At 41.1% G+C, this 21,560-nt stretch overlaps 1 protein-coding gene and 1 long non-coding RNA gene across 9 annotated transcripts in view; one reads left to right on the top strand and one right to left on the bottom strand.

Annotated features, from left to right (window-relative positions):
• Positions 1-10,994, bottom strand: part of BLTP1 (bridge-like lipid transfer protein family member 1) — a 214,456-nt gene extending 203,462 nt beyond the window's left edge. For 7 of the 8 annotated variants that reach the window (XM_067530214.1, XM_067530216.1, XM_067530220.1 and 4 more), the window contains exons 1-2: positions 10,823-10,994; positions 9,034-9,105 (exon numbers count right to left, since the gene is read on the bottom strand). The gene's annotated coding sequence lies outside the window, so the exon portion shown is untranslated. The remainder of the gene's footprint in view (positions 1-9,033; positions 9,106-10,822) is intronic. The other variant, XM_067530215.1, reaches the window with a different exon arrangement.
• Positions 10,995-11,267: 273 nt separating this feature from the next.
• LOC137141355 (uncharacterized) lies at positions 11,268-12,053 on the top strand. The gene is made up of 2 exons (XR_010916599.1): positions 11,268-11,350; positions 11,431-12,053. It is a non-coding gene; the product is annotated as an uncharacterized lncRNA (long non-coding RNA).
• Positions 12,054-21,560: the final 9,507 nt, after the last annotated feature.

Raw genomic sequence — 21,560 nt, 5'->3', positions numbered from 1 at the left:
ATCTCTTCCTTTCACCCAGTTTCCAGAAGTTTCTACTACGAAACCCAAGATCCAGCTGAGGACACAAATGACTCAGGTGGGAGAGTGGGAAAGACAAATGAACCATAATATCACAATATCTCCAGTGAAAGGTGCAACTCAGCTATCAGAAGACTCCTGTGGTCACAAATTATTTAGCAGCATCTAAAATGTATCTAGTTCAGACAGATTACTGGGGGGGAGGGAGGGGGGATTTAGCCTCTGCCCTATGAGCTCCATCTAGATATGTGAACTATGAGCTGCCTAGGCTGCACTGGGACAAAGATAAATGGAGGTTACTGGAGTTCTTAGAGATGGACTCTCCTGGGATGCGCCGGATATGTGCAGCTCAGAGATGGAACCTGACAATCAGTGCCCACTGGAGCACCCTCGTACCCCCTTTACCTCTCCCCTCCCTGTTTCTGAGTGTTCTAAGGAGAAGTGCTCTGACCGCCTCAATTCCTTCCCCCACCTCCTCAGCTCTGAGCTATAAATAAGGATCCTTGAAAGAGGGGAAGGTAGGCATGGACAGGAAATGGTACAGAGTCCATCAGGAAGAACTCTGTTGACAAGTAACTTCTGTTTCTCCTTCAAGCAGCCTCTGCATAGTCCCACTCCCCTTCCTCACAACCTTAATTATAACACATAACTGAAGTACCAATGGGACGGAACTGAGGCAGCCAAAGCACCACGCCCCGTTTCATAGCCTTGTCTTAGAACATTCAGGAAACGATGAGGGAAGGGACAAAGGGGGTATTTAAGCGCATTCCAAATGGGCACTGCTTGTCAGGTTCTACCATCTGAGGCTATTTCTACACCATACACCACTGAAGCCAGTGTACGTGTTGCTACAAACTGCAGTGAAAAGTGCACCGCATACACACTGCGGTGTGTAGCTACACTTGTCCATGAAAGGCTCTAGCAGAGGGGAGGCAGGGGAGTTGTTCTTCCCTGTTAGGTGTATCAACACTGGGTGTGCACCATGGAGAATGCCCCATTATATAACTTCATTGTTTCCCTGCACAGCTGAGAAGACTGCATACTTCCTTGCATGTTTATATAGAACACTACGGTGGTATTGTCCATAATTACCTGAATGACTTTGTGCTAAAAAGGACATCAGAATGTTTTTAATGCCAAACAGATTACTTTGAGTTCCAGAAGATTTATATATAATTTTGTCTCTAGGGAGTTCTAATGACCGCAAGCCATGAACTTCTCTTTTTCAGAATCTCATTAGTTCTGGTACTGAACAGAACTTCTAATTCAAAAGGAAGATCTTCTACCTTAGCTTTGGGAGCTAGGAGCAGTCTGGGAGCAGTCCTGAAGATTTAAGCCAAGCATATCTTTGGATAGAAACTGCAGAAGCTATAGTTCTAGATGCCAAATTCGAAGAGTTAAAAGATGCTCTCAAAGTATGCTTCGCTACTTGCTGACCCTCTGCAATGGCAGCATTAAAGGTTTCCTTTGTTCATCTAGAAGCACTTTTCTAAACACTAACATCTTTTCCCAAAGACAGTATTGGTAGCATAGAGTCATAGGGCTGGAAGGGACCTTGAGAGGTCTTCTGCACTCAAGGCAGGACTATGTGTTATTTAGACCATCCCTGACAAATGTTTGTCTAACCTGCCATCAAAAATTTCCAATTATGGAGATTCCACAATCTCCCTAGGCAATTAATTCCAGTGCTTAGTTACCCTGACAGGAAGTTTTTCCTAATGTCCAACCTAAACCACCCCTGCTGCAATTTAAGCCCATTGCTTCTTGTCCTATCCTCAGAGGTTAATGAGAACAATTTACCTCCCTCCTCCTTTTAACAACCTTTTATGTACTTGAAAACTGTTATGTCCCCTCTCAGTCCTTCCTTCTCCAAACTAAACAAACCCAATTTTTTCAATCTTCCCTCACAGATTATGTTTTCTACACCTTTAATCATTTTTGTTCTTCTTCTCTGAACTTTCTTCAATTTGTCCACGTCTTTCCTGAAATGTGGCACCCAGAACTCGACATAATACTCCAGTTGAGGCCTAATCAGCATAGAGTACAGTGGAAGAATTGCTTCTTGTGTCTTCCTTACTCCTGCTAACATATCCCAGAATGATGTTTGCTTTTTTTTTCCCCCTGCAACAGTGACACTGTGATGCACAGTAGCTTGTGATGTACTATGGACTCCCCCCAGATCCTTTTCCACAGTTTTCCTTCCTGGGCAGTCATTTCCCCCATTTTGTATGTGTGCAGCTGATTGTTCCTTCATAAGTGAAGTACTCTGCATTTGTCCTTATTGAATTTCATCCTATTTACGTCAGACCATTACTTCAGTTTGTCCAGATCATTTAAAATTTTAATTCTCTCCTCCAGAGCACTTCCAACCCCTCCCAGCTTGGTATCATCCACAAACTCATGCCATCACAGCTTGATAATTCACTACTCAGACTTAATATTGGAGAATACTGGGTGGCACAGAATGGGAAGGAGGCGAACATCCCACAGTGCTGAAGGAACGGGTCCAAGACTATTTAGAAGGATTGGACATACACAAGTCCATGGGGCCGGATGCAATGCACCCGAGGGTGCTGAGGGAGTTGGCTGAGGTGATTTCAGAGCCATTGGCTATTATCTTTGAAAGCTCGTGGCAACAGGGGGAGGTCCCTGAGGACTGGAAAAAAGCAAATATAGTGCCCATCTTCAAAAAAGGGAGGAAAGAGGATCCAGGGAACTACAGACTGGTCAGCCTCACCTCAATCCCTGGAAAAATCATGGAGCAGGTCCTTAAGGAATCCATTTTAAGGCACTTGGAGGAGAGGAAGGTGATCAGGAACAGTCAACACGGATTCACCAAGGGAAAGTCATGCCTGACCAACCTGATTGCTTTCTATGATGAGGTGACTGGCTCTGTGGATGTAGGGAAGGCGGTGGATGTGATATACCTTGACTTTAGCAAAGCTTTTGATACTGTCTCGCATATTCTTATCAGCAAGTTAAAGAAGTATGGGTTGGATGAATGGACTATAAAATGGATAGAGAACTCTAGAGCATAATATTCTTTAAAGAAGTATTTCTCCATGTCTAGCTGGCAACCGGTCACAAGTGGAGTTCCCCAGGGGTCAGTCCTGGGGCCGGTTTTGTTCAACATCTTTATTAATGATCTGGAGGATGGGGTAGATTGCACCCTCAGCAAGTTTGCGGACGACACTAAGCTGGGGGGAGTGGTAGATACCCTGGAGGGTAGGGATAGGATACAGAGTGACCTAAACAAACTGGAGGATTGGGCCAAAAGAAATCTAATGAGGTTCAACAAGGACAAGTGCAGAGTCCTCCACTTAGGAAGGAAGAATCCCATGCACAGTTATAGACTGGGGACCGACGAGCTGGGCAGCAGCTCTGCAGAAAAGGACCTGGGGGTAACAGTGGATAAAAAACTGGATATGAGTCAGCAGTGTGCCCTGGTTGTCAAGAAGGCTAATGGCATATTGGGCTGCATTAGGAGGGGCATTGCCAGCAGGTCACGGGAAGTGATTATTCCCCTCTATTCGGCATTGGTGAGGCCGCATTTAGAATATTGTGTCCAGTTTTGGGCCCCCCACTACAGACAGGACTTATGAGCAGAGGCTGAGGGAACTGGGCTTGTTTAGTCTGCAAAAGAGAAGAGTGAGGGGGGATTTGATAGCAACTACCTGAAAGGGGGTTCCAGGGAGGATGGGGCTAGGCTGTTCTCGGTGGTGGCAGATGACAGCACAAGGAGCAACGGTCTCAAGTTGCAGGGTGGGAGGTCTAGGTTGGACATTAGGAAAAATTTTTTTACTAGGAGGGTGGTGAAGCATTGGAATGGGTTACCTAGGGAGGTGGTGGAATCTCCATCCTTAGAGGTTTTTAAGCTGAGGCTTGACAAAGCCCTGGTTGGGATGATATAGCTGAGGTTAGTCCTGCTTTGAGCAGGGTGTTGGACTAGATGACCTCCTGAGGTCCCTTCCAACTAATATTCTAGGATTCTATGATTCTATGAATACTTTTCTTCCCAATAAATCCATTTTTTTCCCATCTATATTTAAAGGAGTGGAGTGCACTAAACTACTTTTAGACCTCTGAATAGAGGCTTCAGCTACTATGGACATTTGTGCTAGGCAAGTCTGGAAATAAATACCCTCTTGGGATAAACGATATAATTTGTCTGCTTTGCTGGATATTGACTGAACAGAAGCAGGACTCATCCAAATTAACTTTGCAGGCTGCAAAAGTCCATCTAATACCGGCAGCAATACCTTGCTTAAGAAGTGAAAAACCAAGAATCAGAGATTAGATGCTGAGGATCCTCCCAAATTTTCATCAGGAGATGTTTGATCGTCAGTTTCAGAATCTATCTCCTGAAATATCTATGAAGCAATGTATTTGTTCTTCAAACAGAGACATGCTTCAGAGTAGACAACTGAACTCCCTCCTCCTTATGTTTTGTCAACAGACCCGGTATCTTCAGATTCATATGAATTGTCACCAAATGTGCTGGAGGAGACTGTAGCTGTCCACAGAAATGTATGTGCTGTGGATCCAGGTAATAGGATGGAGATGGCCAATAAGGCCATCTGGGCCATGGAGGCATCTGTCGGTCTAGCCAGGAGTCCATAGTTGGATCAGATTCCTAACATAGTCCATAGTAGGCATTCTCTGAGAATGGTTGAGAGCCAAAATATTTTCTCTTTAAGGGCAAGAGTAATTAGGACTGTGCCTGCCATTCAGAAGTGACCTCTGATTGCTGATCTTTTAAAAAATGCAGAGGCAACACAACTGGTCCTAGTACCGGAGAGAGTAGCTTACTAGGAGAGCCTGGTAAAGTTATAGAAGGTGGTTGTTGAAGTGAAGCACATTGCTCCTGCATTCTTCTTTCTGTGGAAGACTCCAGAGGTCATATCTTTCTTAGTTCTTTGCTCCCCGGATCTGAACAAGATGGAGGCCTTGGAGCCAAGTGATAGATCTGACCTACTACTGTAATAAGAGCTTGGGTAAAAAGATTGGAACCAACACTATGTTTGCAACCTCCTTTGTCTTCATGATAGATTCAGATCCTTTGATTTGATGATTGGTTCAGACTCTAGAAACCATGATTGTAACTAGATCCATTACCACTCTCAGGTAATATTTTGCTCTACTCTCAGAGTCTTTACATACGGATTCTCCAACCAGCTCAGATGCTCCAAGATCGGAGGAGATTCGCATTTGTGGATTGTCTCTTTTCACAGAGGCCATCTCCACTGATGTCTCTTTCTTTTTCATTTTGGGTCCATAAGCTCAGGATCTTTTATAGGCATCATTTTAACAGATGGAACTCAAGAAGATGGTTGAGCCAACAATGGCACCTTATCATGTTTTTGTTTAGTCTTTTCGGCAGATGGAGCTTGTGTCAAAGCTTGTCTATACAGCTTCACAGAAGTGACAGCAGCCTCAGATCCAGCAGGCTTTGCTGCCAGTGACTCTTGAAGGAGTAAACCTGGTTTGGCTCTCCTTCCTTGCTGTCAGAGATGCTATAGACAGAGCACTTGAAGGGCAAATGTCCTTTTTTGAAGGAGGCAAATCACAGCATACATATATCCAATGTCAGAAAAACTGAAGGTGAAGGAAACACAGTATTTAATACAAAGCTTCTTGATCTTCAATTCCTCCATAGGGCTTTCTTTCAGAGTGGAATCAAATACTAAAAACTTACTAATAGAATCAAACTCTGTATTAAGTAACTACATACAACAGTAACTGTATCTAAAACTAAATCACTAGCTTGGCACTATCTAAAAGAAGAATAGAGACCTGAAGTCCAGTGTAGTTCCTAACTCATCACTGCTGGAAGGAACTGAGGTGCTCCACGACACCCTCTTTTATAGTCTCATTCAGGACAACCAGGAAGGAGCACAAGAATGCTCCAATGGGCACTGCTCCTCAAGTCTCACTGTTTCATCTCCACACAATGGTATACCCCAGGGCTGGGACACAAAGCTGTACCAGCGTAACTAAAGGTGTGTTTTAAATCAATTTAGTTCTACTGGTGCGTGGATACATTAGTTCAAATGTGATGTATATCACTTCAGCTTTTGTTGGTAAATTGATATAACCAGTTTTAAACTGAAGTAAATACATTCCCACAGGGATTTGCATGGGCTGAACTAAAACTGTTTTTTAAACAGACTTTAGTTAACCAGCACAGCTTTTTATTTGGATAAGGTCACAGTTTTAAGTTCTTTTCACCACCATAAGAGTTAAGAGGTTGTGGGTTTTTTGGGTTTTTTTTAAATGAAAGTTTAGATTCTTCTGAGATAACGACACTGGTTAAACTTGGCCTTATACTCATAAAAACAAACAATCCAAATTTGAGAAAAGTAAATTCACTATCAATATGATTGTGTGTACAACACAATTAGTTATGGATTCCCTCTAGACTTCTTCTAGTTCCTCTCTAGAAACAGGGCTGATCAATTTTACCATAATGCATTAATTCCTCAATAGCTAGCTCTAAGATCACTAAGAATTTATTGTTGTATTTTTTCCAATACCTCACAAGAATCACAAATTCAAGAGCAAACAATATGTCAAACAGAATACAAAACACACTGTTCATTAGATGTGGCTCTTATACAAGATTTTCTTACTTCTTATTAAAGCTACACTTGTAAATAAACAATTTAATTTATGTTTTAGGATCTGAATAAGGAAGTCATTAACATGCAGAAAAAATTCACTGCAATCTATCCTGCAACATATGTAAAACATTATAACATAATGAATTAATAATAGATAATCACATCTGTAGCTGCAGAAAGGCAGTATATCACGTTGGTTGATATGTATTAACCGTTTTAGTTCCCAACCTCTAATTCAGCTAGTGTTCTATTTACATAGCACAAAAACACAGTTTTAAAAAGCAGGGGTCAAGTTCTTTAAGTAAAGCCTACCAACAATATTATATGGAAAATATTTTTCCAATAAGTTCATCCTTCACAGAAAACTGCTTTGTTATATTTCTTCTTGTTTTCTATAAATTTATTTTAATAGTACCCCTTTAATAAGCAAGGGTGGGGGAATTTTCTTAGTGATTGCATTCTCTTCTATACAGCAATACCAACTATTTTCCAAGTTTCTCAATAGTACGTGACATTTAACAAATCTGTTTAGTTCCTTTTTGCACCAGACAGCATCAACACAGCTCTGAACTGGGAAGAGGAGGTGTTTGTTGAGCTGTTGTAGAGACAGCATAGGAAACAATATATTGATTTGGCAATGTCACAAATTTCTATTTTAGAGAGGGGTTTTTGAGAGGGGTTAAACTATTTTCACTGTTGAAAAAATGGTATCTGTCAACATAGAAAACTACATATATTCAGAATATCCTTACCAGTATTATTAGAACCAACTTACTACATAAAGAGAAAATACTATTTTTTTTTAAACCTCTATCTTACTTTTAGTTATTTAAATTGTTTACTTTCTGCATTTCACTCAGTTTGCACAAAGAAACTAAACTAGTCAGTTTCACAGTCAGGCTCTCATGAGCTAGCACAATGCTGCTTGTTTCAGTGGCCAACATGCCAAAAATATTATATTTTTTAAAATTAATAAAACATCTATTTACAACAGATTTTTATAAAATTCTCTAAGAATAATCTATATTGTTGTCTTCAGATACTTGAAAGAGTCTAGAAATCCAGATCCTGTAACAAACGAGCAGTCTTTTAAAGAACTCTTATTCCTTAGCATTCTGAATTAGGCATTAGTTAATCCAATCTAATACAAACCTCTCTACTTGTCACTAGAAAGGATGCAATATCACTAACTCTCATAATTCTATAATGAATCTCATGATATCTGGTGTTTTTCTTAAAGCCTCAGCTCCCAGAATTATGATTACATGAAAGTCTCAGCTTTCATTTAAAAAAGAAAAAGAGTTAAGTTCCCAACTCTTGAGGTTTCAGCGAAAAGCTTGAAACAAAAAAACAAAACAAAAAGCCTAAACGCTTAAAACACAAGAAGGCAAATAAAAAGACACTGCCCCTTTTTTAAAAAATCATGATTCTTTGGTGCCTGAATGGCTGGTTTGGCAATACTGTAATCTGTTGAAAATATTCTATACAATTCATTGTTCTTTACCTCAGAGGAAAACATTCCAAAGTTCTAAAATTCCCACCCAAACCATATGCAAAATGCAGACATCAGCACAATCAGGACCCTGCATACTCCATGCGTCTGTGATATCTGCTACAAAAGCCAAGCTCTTAAAAAGAAAGCCATTAAGCATCCAGCCCTTACGTCTGAAAAGGGCACTTTCCACAAGTGAATGAAATGTAGACATATCAAATGTCTACCCAAGTCTGCAGTGAGCCTACATATACCTGAGAGGGATGAACTGTCTCAACACTCCACTTACATGAACAATTTAGAAATCTTAGTCTCTGATCCTGCAAAGATTTATACCCACAATTAACTTCACGCACATGTGTAACTATTTACAGGATCAAGACCTAATTATGCAAATTTAAACCCTGATCCTGCATAACCACATGGAGCTAAGTGTAGGATTGGTACCTTAACATTTAACCATTTTCCTAGTGATCATTTGAACATCCTGTTAATGTGCTTGTCACACACAATACTACCTCTCCACATTATTACCAGGTGCCAAGAGTTCTAGTTCTCCCCTGCTCAATTATCAAAACCTTCAGCTTCCATCCTGATGTCTTATGTAACAGTTACACAATTGAAATACAAAATTATGAAACACAATGAAAATTTAAGATTAATGAAGCAAAAAACTAAATTTAATAGCAAATTAAACAGCAAAGGGGTTGCTGTAATCACTGTATTCCTGATTTTCATACTCAATTAAAAACTTCAATTTTTTAATTTCTCTCTAATCTGCAATATTTGAATGCTACAGAATGCAGAGGTCATGCCACAAATCTTAGGTTGAGCTTGCCATGGAACACACACATAAAACAAGGTACCTTTGTGGTGAATTATAGGCCATAAGTGATTACTCACTGTTCTATTCAGTCCAAAAATAGTTTTCTGATTAGAAATCTGGGCCTACTTCTTTTAACAACTGAGGCATTCCTAAAATGGGAAACAAAATTCAGATATGGACTATGATTAGTCTTTCAATATTAATATATTGAATAATTAGTCTTTCAAAATATGCTTCCAGTACAGTGTTAAAGAACTTGCATTCAAAATACTATTAAAACATTTTTGTTAGCATGAAACAGAACCATTTCAATATGATCTTAGACAAATTTAAAAAGTTATGGGATTTCAGTGTTTTTTTAAGGCTACTTGAATATGTCAATCATTAAGCAAAGGACTGGAAATACTGATAGTTATAGAATAGTAGAGAGAGCAAGAGAGTGTATATGGAAGCAAGGGATGTTGGCCTACAAACACCCCAGAGCAGAGAGATCCTACAGGAGCTGTGCCAAACCTCCTTCCATGGCTGTGCAAGAAGCTCTACAGAGGACACTTTGTGAGAATTTTCTCTACTTGAACTACTGCAAGATATGAAGAGGAATATGCAACAGAAAATGGCCACGCCCCATTTCTATCCCCAAATATTCATGAAATCCTGATACTATATAGTACTCACACACAGGGGCATGTCACACAGTAGGAGCTCTCCATTCCACATTTTGGATTTTATGTCTTTTCACTTCTACAAGTCAAAGGGGCACATAGCCCTAAAATCTTTTATCTCCCAAAAAAGAAGGCACTGTAGTTACTAATTTCAGATAATACCAATATTCTTTTAGAAGTTAGTTTGTATGCCATCTTAATTAATATTTGAAATAGATTTTTTTTTAATGTATCAATTACTGGAGAGGTTACATCTATTTGAATTCACACCTTTACTTTATTTTTACAATGGCTTGGTTGTATAGGTTTGATAGCAGAGCTAGCTAACAAGTGAAATAAAAGGTAATGTTACAGCTAACACAAATTCAGCATGGAATTCGCACATTCCCATGCATTTTGACAATCTTGTAAGGAAGGATCTTTTTGGTGCTATTGTTCTGTTCCTGCACACACTGCTTTACCAGGTATACCAACAAGTTCACATCTCATTAGTCCCACACTGTAGTCACAATCCAGTTTTATGGCATCTTGTTTTTTTGTTAATATGAACTATTGATACATGAAGCTAAGATTACAGCTAGCTTTGTTTATAACCAAGGTATTTATTGCACCTTGTTTAAAGCTTCTTGTAAAGGGAGTGTCCCCCTGTGCACCGCATACCTGCGCCCTAGTGAGAGAGCAGCAGCACAGGATTGACTCTGATGTAAGGCCAGTCAGTTTCATTTTCTGCTCAGTACAGACCAGGAGTGAAGCAGCCTGTGCACCCTGAGTGAAAATGACCAGGCTAATATTAGTTTCACATCCGTGAAAGAGTAACACAGAGGACGCCTGGGGGAGGAGATGAGAAGGCAGCCCCCAGTTTTCAGGAGAGTCACAAGGGGAGCAACAAAAATTATCAGGAAAAAAAAGGGGAGGCTGGGGAATAACTAAGAAACTTAGAAATAAAACCTTCCTCGAGCTGTCCAGCCGCTTTCACGAGGCTGCTCGGACACCAGTTAAGGCACCTCGTGAGGCAAGTCTCGCTCTCCCCATTTTACAGCGGGGGCATGGCAAGGCAGTGCCAGGAGGCTCCCCGTGCCGTAACCCCCAGCGGCCCCGCATGTCCCCCACTCACCCGGTCAGACCCCCCCGGCCCCCAGCGCCAGCCGCGCCGCGCACGCAGGTAGGCGGCAGAGTGCCCCCGGCCCGGCGCCCCATTGCTTACGCCATTGTCTGGTGTTTACATCCGCACCCCGCCCCGCTTCTTACTACAGCCCCGGCCGGCAGCCTCAGCAGAGCACACACCGGATGGGCTGGCTCTGGCCGTACGCGCCCCGGCCGGCCAGCCTTCCCGTCCTTCGGCGCCGTCCACCAATCGCCGGGCACCGCCGGGCCGATGGGCCAATGACAGAACGCTGCATCCGACAGGAGGCGGGTGGAAGGAGCCTTCCGTAGCCAATGGCAAAGAGAGGCCCTGGGGGGCTCCCCCGCCACCGGGTTGAAGTCAGGAGGCCGCGGGTTGGGCGGAGGGTTCCTGCGCACGCGCGGATGCCGTCGAAGTTCAAAGGGTTTATCTCATGAATAATTGATACGCCCTCATGAATAGCCAGTAGTGCCGCAGGGCCGGCAACGCCCCCTTCCTTTCTCCTGCGCGGCGCTCTCAGGCCTGCGCGTGCGGGGCGGCGGGTCCCGGAGATTTTGTTCGTTCCTTGCTCCGTGGAGGGTGCAGCTAGCCCTGGCCGTCAGCCTGCAGGTGCAGCATGCGGTAATCAGTGAATAGCCGAGGGATTCCCTCCCTGGCTGCAGGGACCGCGGTGCCAGCACGTCACACAGGGTTTGTTTGTCTCTCTGCAGTCTGTCTACCCGGAGAGAGGCCGGGCAACCCCACTCCAGGACCCATCCCAAGTCTGCTGGTGGTTGAAAGAATCCGGAGGTGGTCCCAGACCCAGATTTTGTATGTGGCTAAATCAAAACCTCACGTTTAAACCTCAACGAGCTTGTTCAGTGTTTACAATCCAAACCCACACAAAAATTATATGGTTTGAAATATTACTGAATTCCGGAGCTAAAGCCCTCCACACAAAATACACGTAAAGCAACAATGAAGCCCTTTAGCAGCAACCTACTACCGCAGAGCACGCTGGACAGCAATAAGGAGAAAATAAATTTGGTTTGGGCCCCAGGACAAGCTCCTAATTCTATAAGAAGTACCATAGATCATTACTGCCCCTGCAAAGTAACCAAGGGTTCACACTTCAAGAGGCCTCTGTGACCTTCCCTTAACAAAAACGGACGCTTTGGCCAATAAAGTTTATTCTCTCCCAGGACATATCTCCTGAAACGATCTAAAAAGAAATATGGACAGCTGTCCTTGCAGTCCTTTTAAAAAATACAACATTCTTGTCATATAAACTCAAAATGGGAAGTAGAACAACCTTGATGTGGGTTTGTGTTGTTATTTTGGTTTTGGTTTTTTGCTAATTCCTTTTCACCCAGGGGACCTGTCAACATCCACTGAAATACCTATTGCGTACAATATTTAGTTATGGAATAGGATTTTTCTGAGTCCTAACTGACATTGATTATATAAGTAAGAAAAATGTTTAAATTTACATTACGCACCTGATCAAGAATTTGAAGGACTGGGCCCAAAGTAAATCTTTCCTTTCAATGTCCTTAACCCAGAGACAAAATATTACAGTAGAAGGTTTCCTGGCCATTGTTTGGTTACCAACTGGCGGTTAATAAGGGATGTGTATCTGCTAGGGCAGTGTTTCTCAACCTTTTAAGTAGCAAGTACCCCCTAACTTCTGAACATTTTAATAAGTATCCCAACACTCAATTTTCCACAGGATTTTATATTTACAGATTAATGTGAACCATATGTTGGAAGAAGGGCTGAGTATATAAGGCCATGATATGACAGATGTCAGATGTAGTGTGGGTAGGGTTACCACCTTTACACCAGGGGTGCCAACTCAAGTATGTACCTGGGTTAGAGGTGATGTTGGCCAAAGCTAGGAGGCTTTGAGTGGCATGCCAATGCTTGGGAACATAAAGCACAACGCCAAATTTTATGCCATAGATTTGAGAGGAGGAAGGAGTGAGAGGGAGACAGGGAAGGAGGGTGAGAGAGAGAGAGAGAGACAGGAAAAGAGGGTAACTGGTGAAATCTGGGGCTCATAGTTGTCAATTTCGCTGCTCAGCTACAGCAGTGAAATTGACAAGTTTTCTGGGCGCTGGGCTTTGAGCCAGGTAGGGGGGCTGCCACCTGGACAAGTTGCTGGCAGCTGCCAGCCTGGAAGGTGGGCGACTGCCACCCCAATCTGAGCTGGGGCAGAGGAGGCTTCCATGCCAGTTGGGACCCAGGGATGTGAGCAGGCGGCTGCTGCCCGTCTTCAAGCCATGACTCTGGAGCCTATCCATCAGCTTGGAGCCAGGGCACAGGGGGCTGCCACCCAGCTGTGAGCTCAGCTCATGAGATGCAGGAGGCTGCCACAGGGCTCCCACCTGGGAGCTGTGACCAGGCAGGAAGCTGGGGGCTGCCGCCCCCCTCCTCCAGAACCTGGGGGCTGTGACCAGATGGGAAGCAAGGGGCTGCTGCCCGCCTTCCCCAAAAGCGGGCGGCTGCTGCCCGCCTCCCAGCTGGTGCTGTGACTGGGTGGGAAGCCGGGGGCTGCCCCATGCCTCTCATCTGAGAGCTGAGACCGGGTGGGAAGTGGGCTGCTACCACCTGACTTCCCCAGAAGTCGGCAGCTGCCATCCACCTCTCTTTCACTCTGTTCTTCCCTGAGTACCCTCTGCCTGTGTCTCGTGTACCCCGGGTTCAGAAACTATGTCCTAGAGAGAAGGTTCTGTAAGAGTACTTCAGCTGGGGAGACAAAACAGTGAGAGGGATCCAGAGGCTATTTAAGAAATGAGAGTGAATTAGGGGCAGTTTGAGAAGCATGGGAAGGAATCAGAGGTCATTTCAAGAAGTTGAAGAGGATGAAAATAATAAAAGAGTACTGAGGAAGCTGTTGAAGAGAGGAACAAAATGGGAGTTCTTGAGGTAGGGAAAAGAGAAAGCATAAATTAGAACAGCAGTTGCAAGAAGAAGTTAGAGAGAGACAGAGGCGAGATCACAAACGACAAGGGAATAAAGAAAAAGAAGCTAAAATTACATATGATATGCTGTGTTGGGTAGTGAGGGTTGTGTTTGTTTTTAAGGGAAATGTAGGTATCTGTAATCTGAATAGCTTCTCTGGATCCCTGCAACAATTATGAAGTTAAGTCAGAGTTGTTTTGGGCTTTAGTGTTGAGACCCAGATTAATTCACTGAGGCAGGAACATGATAAATTATAAACACAGTTGTTTGATCTACTACATCATCACCATGATCTTCTGTGGGGCATCATATAATTAGAGAAGCAGTTGATCCTGACATGCACATTCTTCCATTAAAGTTTATTGTAATCAAGCACATACAATAGATTCTGGCTTAATTATGTGTGAGCGTACAACAAACACTGTTGCCTCATTTGCTCGCAGTTTGATTATTATTTATTTTATACATGCTGAAGTATTTTGTTTTCTGATTCTCACAGGTAACTGTAATCTCCTTGTTCATATTTTGTCTTCGGTTTGTTCCATGCAGAGCCAATGTACAAAAAGTTTTTGACATAGAATTCAGTAAAGGGAAAATAACATTTCAAACATATTTTCAATGTTTGTGTGGTCACGACTGAGCTATCCAGCATGCTAAAACATGATATAATGAGCTTCTAGGATTATTTACAATTGCACAGTGTAGAATTCTTTAAACTAATATTGTATCACATGAAATTGAAAGTATCTAAAACACATTTATAAAGCAAAATAGATCCAAATCATTATCATATACTGTATTGGGGGTGGGGGAGGTGCTGATTCTATTTATTAACCAAAACTGTTACTGGAATGTTAAGGTTCTAATTTAAACCACAGAAGTCGGAAAATTCAGAGTTAAGGCTCAAACAACATTGCTAATTGTTTGTACATTATGGACTCAGTTTTGTAAAATACTGAGCATACCTGTGTGGTGCTGAATCCTCAAGTCCCGTAGACGTTATTAAGAGTGTAGTGTGTTCAGTACCTCACAGAACTGAGCCTCTAATAGGATATAGGGATAAATCCTCAGATGGTATAAATTGTCATACCTCCACTGACTTCAATTACAATTAACATCAGCTGAGGGTCTGCCTGAGAGTGACCATTCCACGATCACATAACACTAGACAGTGCAACATACTATTAGGTATATGAGAGCTAGCTGGAAAATGAAAGCTATTTTTGTGAGAAATTGCAAAGTTATTTTCTTTTCAAAGTATTCAAAAGGGAAGCATTTTTCATTTTTTGGAAACTGTTCATGAAATTGTTTATATTAAAAATAACCTAAACATTAAAATGTTATCAAAATAGTTACCAAAATTATTCATTATGATAAACACAGTTTTTGACAAACAAACATTTTCAATAACATCGACACTGGGAAGCTTTCGTTTGGTTTGTTTGTTTGAATGCATGTATGCTAAAATACTACTAAAATATAGTACAGTACTTCAATAGATCATTCAAAAAGTGTACTTTTCCTTTTGCAGTTATAATTCTTTTTCATTTTAGGCCCTCCTGCTAGTAGCATTGCATTAAACAGGATCACTCCCACCTCAAGAACTAAACCTCTAGTTCAAAGAGGATATCTGAATTTGTGAACACATAATTCCAGTCTCCAAAGCTCTGACACTCACAGTGTAGGAGTACCACTTTGCTTTGGTCTTCCTGTCTGAATGCCCTACTAACAGGCTGATGTGCAGATCCTTCTGCCAGCAAGCAGGTACAGGGGGGAGTGCCAACCAGCCAGTTCAGAACAAAGACTCAGTGACATTTTAGAGCCATCAGGCTTTCTTCTGCTGTGATAGGTGTCTGCAAGATCTCACTCAGACCCCACATTCAAACCCGTTATGGGTCCCTAATGATGAAGTTGGACTGATAGGGAGAATTGCTTAGGTGTGTCCTGAAATTCTGGTAGACTCAGGTTTCATTTAGGCTTTATCCAACACTGTCCAGGAGCCCTGTGAAATATCTTTATCAGATCTGCTTCTCCAATCTTACCCCATCTCTGGAAGTGTAGTTTTCATTGTAGTAGTTTCATTGTATAGTTTTCATTGTAGTGCAATACTAAAAATATGACTACAATTACATAACACTTACGTTCTAGTATGCCCAGATGCCCTAATCAGTATTAGGGCCACATTGTTCTAAGAATAATAAGAGACAGACCTTGCAAATGAACTACTTTGTAATAATGAGTAATATCCTGCATGTATTATTATTATTAGCCTGCCTGCACCCTTACTAAATATAATATGGCAAACACTCTTAAATTTCAAAAGGATGGGCCAGTTCTTAGCTGCAAGTGTCATGGGAGTCATGTGGCTAAAATACTTGTGTCAAATACTGGGGAAGTGTTATAGACAATGCTGAAAGATGTAGACATTTGTATAGTAGCCGCTGCTCCCATGTTTTAGGCCCTTCACTAGGCTCTGTGAGGATGTCATGATCAAGCTTGCTATGAAGCTGCGGATCTATAGAACTGCAGTTATACCAGCTCTTGTACAGCAATGAGATGTGAGCACTGATGAAGGCTGAAGAGAGGTGGATTGACATTTTTTATTCTCTTTGTCTTCATCAACTGCTCCATATTAAGTGGCAGGACAAGTTGAGCAATGAGGATATTCGTAGCTGAACCCAGCAACCACCACTATCAGCAATGGTTTGGTTTTGGGTTTTGTGCTGCAGACATGTTATTCGGATGGAAAAACCAATGAATTACAAAGTGTGTTTACCAAGAAATACCGTTACGTGGTTGGCGATCATGTAGTCACCAAAAGCTTCTGTAGCATGATATGATTGCCAATGATAGACATAAATTAAATATCCAGCCAGACTGCTTTAAGAACCTAGCTCGAGATTGATCTGGGTGATGCTCAGTCTCCAAGGAGGCTACATCCTTTTGGGATTTGCTATGGTGATGATGATGTAGCTAAAGCCCCATGCAGACTTTTTACCATAGTTCTTGCTGGAAGCATGCAGAAAAGTGTACACTGACATGAAGCAGTGCTTGGTGAATAAGAGACCAACAAGTGAAAAATAAAGCTTTAGTTTTGATATGCTCCCATCTGTGAAATGTATACATGGACATCCTGTTGGAGAAAGCCTGTAGGAAAAATGTTCATCCTCAGATACCCTCAACCCACTTGTTTCACAGAGAACACTATACTGACCTCTCTGAAAAATTAATGTACATGCCTGTACCCAAGAAAAATGCCCTTAAAAATTTGAAAATGAAAAACAAACTGAAAAACTAGAAGATGAAATATGAAAGAGGGAGAAAAAGAAAGATACTTACAAACAGTAATGTTTCTATGAGAAAATGTAAGTGTTAGTCCTTTGTAATCTATAACAATATAAAGGATTCAAACATAAAAGTTGTGGCTTAATTCCTGAAAGTGACAATTCTGTTGACAAAATAATGTTGATTCAGAATAAACACCAAACAAAAATTAAGTTCCTGGTCCTGCAAGTTCATCCACATGAGTGGATCCCTCCAGCCATGGAGACCTCAATTGATTTTAATGGAGCCCTGAATAGTTATAAGGGCCCACCTTATCCTGCATGGTCTAACTTGCAGGAATGTAGCCTAAGTGCCTACGGCTAAATATTTTGATACTAGAACCGTAAGGATAGATACAAATAGATAGAAAATAAGGGCAGAATTTAGCCCTAATAATCTTTATGTTCCAAGGTCAAATTAACACAATATGCCCCTTCAGTAGTTCATACCAGAAATGAGCAAGCACGTATATATTTAGAGCAACCAATCTTTCTAATGACATGTCATCATTGTATTTACCATATCTTAACCAACTGTAACTCACTTTGTTCCACTTTCTATGTGAGGGCAAACATTAACTTGCTATGCAAAATTTGTCTATTTACCTGTATTCCTTGAAGTAGCAGTTTTGTGAATCTGTACCATTCTTCATTCTACCATTTTTCATTACAATATATCTATGGGACTAAATTTTACTAGCAGTTACACTGGTGCAAAGCCAAAGCAATTTAACTGAAGTCTCTATTAAACTGGTGCAAATGAAAGCAGAATTTGGCCCAGGCTTTATCATTTATTTATTTTACCAGTAGACAGCATGAAGTTGTCAGGAATTTAGCTGTCTTGGATCTTGGTTGCTTAGCAACCCAATAAGCTCAGCTGGGCCCAATAAACCCTGGCTAAATGATTGTGCTCCATGATTGGTTAGAAGAGCCAACAGGTCACCATTTAAGCCCTGTAGACTAAGCAAGATAGTGGATACTCAATCTGTTCCCTGATCTTAGTGGTGCTAGACTTGCTTTCATTTCCTGAGTGCTTTCCCCTTGCCTATTTCATTGTAGTCTGAGTCCCTTTGGATTCCTGAGACCTATTTCTGACTACTGGCTTGTCTCCTGACTGTGACTCTGCACTTTGGTTCTGTTCTGGCTCTGACCATTGGCTTGCCTCATGACCATGCCTCCAGTTCTGCCCTCTGATTCTGCTCAGCTACTAGCTTGCACCATCTACATGATGGCCTGTGACAGAAGTCCTACTAGTACCTAGGTGTTCAAGTGAAGGAGTGGGACTCTTGAGGCCTGGATCCTAGGCTTGTGACACTGACTATGTCTGTGACCTTTTGCAAGTCAGTGAGGGCTCTTTTAAAGCATTAGCCTGTGCTGGTGGTGGTACAGAGTTGTAACACTGCAGTAGGATCTCCGGAAAGCGTTATGCATTATTTAAATTGGAGAGGTGGATACAGACTTGTTTAAATGAAACTAAACCCCATTGTAAGTACCGTCTGTGAATGTTTTAGAATGCCCTTCTGTCCGTCTGTTTTGCTGGCACATCACCAGTAAATAATATTTCCAAAGTTGCTAGTAACAAATAATCTTTGTGAACAGGAATAGTTTAACCTTATATTTAGAAAGAAATATGTAACCACTCAGTGCAAAGAGATTACAGCTTGGGGATTGCTGGGGCTCAGTAAAGCCCTTTCTGAACAGTCAAAGTCTGCCCTTAGACTCTCTATTTGTATGGTCCCCATCACCACAGTATATTAAAACCTGTGTGTCTGGCTTTCATAGATAAAGACTAGCGTGATCTGTGGTATAATAGTCTAAAGACTAAATTAATATATATAGTAAATTAATTTTTCCTTCCTTAAGTAAACACTTGGGGTCAGAATTTCAATTTGTGTGTGAGTGCAACTCCATTAAAGAAAATGGAGTCGCATGGGTGTGACTGAGAGCAAATCTGGCCCCTGTATTTTAGCAGCAGGGTTAGCTTTGTGAATTCTCACAGTCAGGAGCCCTGCCTATTTGCCTGCTGCTTTTTGAAGATTTTATTTTTTGGGATGTTTGTTTTTGCTGCTGATTTCCATCATTAGTTCCATTCTTTCCATACCTCTTATGACCTTTTGAGGGAGTGTCTATATTTTAGCTCTTTATGATTTCTCTCCAGCTTTCTTTTCCTTCTTCCCCTCTTCTCAGAAATTTTCCTTCCAATCTATTTGTTCCCAGTAGATAAAGGTACTGGATTCTCTTTTTTCAGCTCTTCCTTTTGCATTTGGGTACTGGCCACACATACCCACACACAAAAGAGGACTTTTAGGCCTTTACAATTTATTTACAAAAATGACTTTTAAATATGGATAAACAAACAAATATTCAAGATGTGAAGCTACTAACATAAACAGAGACCTCTCATGTGACAGGAGAAAAAGATCTTGTTTTTTAAAATCCATTCAGTGACTCAGATCTGAAGTACTAAACTCCTCCTTGTGAAAGAGCTAGCCATTCTCAGGGGTGGACTGAGGGTAGGAGTTGAAATAAAAAACAATGTGACATGATTCAGCATCAGTTTGAATTAGAGGTGAACTCAAGTAATGAACTTCAGATCTAACTTTAAACTCCCTCCAAGTTCAGGCATGTTTATTCAAGCCTCTCAAGTATTTACTGCAGGCTCATTCACTCTGCAGTGAGAAGCAGCATGAAAGGCCCCAGTTCTAGTGTTGTCCCTCGGGTATAACTTTTCAAGCTTGCCCAAATTTTTCTCATGGTTGTAGGAAACAGAGAATCATTCATGTTTAATTCCTTGCAGTGTATGACGTTGTGTGTTTGCTTTTTAACATGGGAACTGAAAAGTACATTTTATAGATGCTGTATTACAATTTGACCATAACTTTCAAGTTAAGGAAAATATAACCTTGTCTTCCACATTATAAATTATTGTAAATTATTTTTGGGGTCAGTTTTGTGACAGAAGTCTATTACCTAACCATTACTTTAAAAACTCCAAAATCAATTTATCCAGTTCTTTATCTGTGGGTGATGCCACACTGGTGTTCCACAGTGTCTAAGTCATACTGATTTTGAATGGCTAGAATTTATTTAAAACTACAAGTAGCTTTCTATAGGGGCTGTGACTATTTTATAAAGGCAGAAATTATCTATATTGTTTCTTGTATTTCTCACATTATTAGCCTTCGGTTATACAAGGATATGAGATCTTGATTTTCAAAGGGGCTTAGCACCACCTCTCAAATTGAAATTCAGGAGTACATGCTGCATTCACGGATACATTTGCTGAACACAATATCTAAAAATCAGGATCTGATTTTGGTGTTCCCCTCTTCACTCAGCCTTCCAAAAGTGTCCTGAAAACCAGTTTAAGCACAAAATCTGTGCAACATTGCCACAATAGTGGTGATAACGATGAAAACACTAGTTACGGTTTATTCACTTGTCACCAAAAATTACTTGTCCTAGGACACCAAACAAGTATAATTTTGAAAACTGCCATATCTGATACTTTAAATAACATCTATCTCTTTTTTTCTCTCTCCTCCTCATCCCATTAATCTTGGCAGTGGCATCTACCAGAGATGTCCTCTTTTCTCCAAGGTAGTGACTATATCACTGAGTTAGATAGTTCAAGATGCGCTCCTAGAGCCTTCCGAGAACTCATTACCTTATTCTGTAACATCTCACCATTCTCTTGTCCCCTCTCTTAAAACAATTACAATCACAATGCTCACTCTGCATTCAGAAAAGCAGACAAATTCCAACAATCTCCTTAATGTCCTCTGATGTCCAATTTGTAGCTTGTTTGATCGGACCATAAGTTTACATTCAAGGATTTTGAAATTGATTATTTTGCACTGATTACATGATCTACTTAGATAATAAAGAAAAAGTAGAATATTGACTGAAAGCTGTGTAGCCTTTATCCCATGCCGAGAATTAAAAGGATAAGATGATCCTCTTGCATAGAACTCTCTTATATATCTTGGTAAAGTTTCCCTGACTGAAATCTAGATCACAAGACACCCTGTAATTCCCTGTGTCCAAAGATCAACTTAAACCAGGAGTGGTGTGGGTAGGGCAACTCAGGACTGAAAAACAGAATAAGTTTCTTCTGGGGCTTTGAGGGAGTTAGAACAAATCAATGAAAAATAAGTGTTTTGATTTTAATCTACAATTTAGGTATAATGGATCAAATTCTGCTCTCAGTTACATCCAGGCAATTGCACTGAAACCGGTGGGACGGGACTGGTGTAACTGAGAGCAGAATTTGGCCAATAGCTTCTCTACATGATACCAATGTTTACCGGAAGAGTTCATTCTAGTTTACTTTCAAAAACAAATTCTGAGCTCGGATGTAAATAAATATCATAGATAAATATAAATAAATATGCACTTCAGCAACGTCTAATCCATCTTAATTTATACACTGAAAACTCATTATAGCGACGACTGGATTAAAAAAACTTGCCTTTTTAGTGTAATGGTAAATTTTCTAAATCCCGGACCCTTTTTATCTAGAGACTAAATCACAGACACTCATTTAAGAAAAC

This window comes from Emydura macquarii, unplaced genomic scaffold (genome assembly GCF_026122565.2).
Source record: "Emydura macquarii macquarii isolate MOO-44397 ecotype Brisbane River unplaced genomic scaffold, CSIRO-AGI_Emac_v2 contig_3044, whole genome shotgun sequence".
Lineage (NCBI taxonomy): Eukaryota > Metazoa > Chordata > Testudines > Chelidae > Emydura > Emydura macquarii.
The sequence above is the reverse complement of the archived record's forward strand: the minus strand, read 5'-3'. Positions and strand labels throughout refer to the sequence as shown.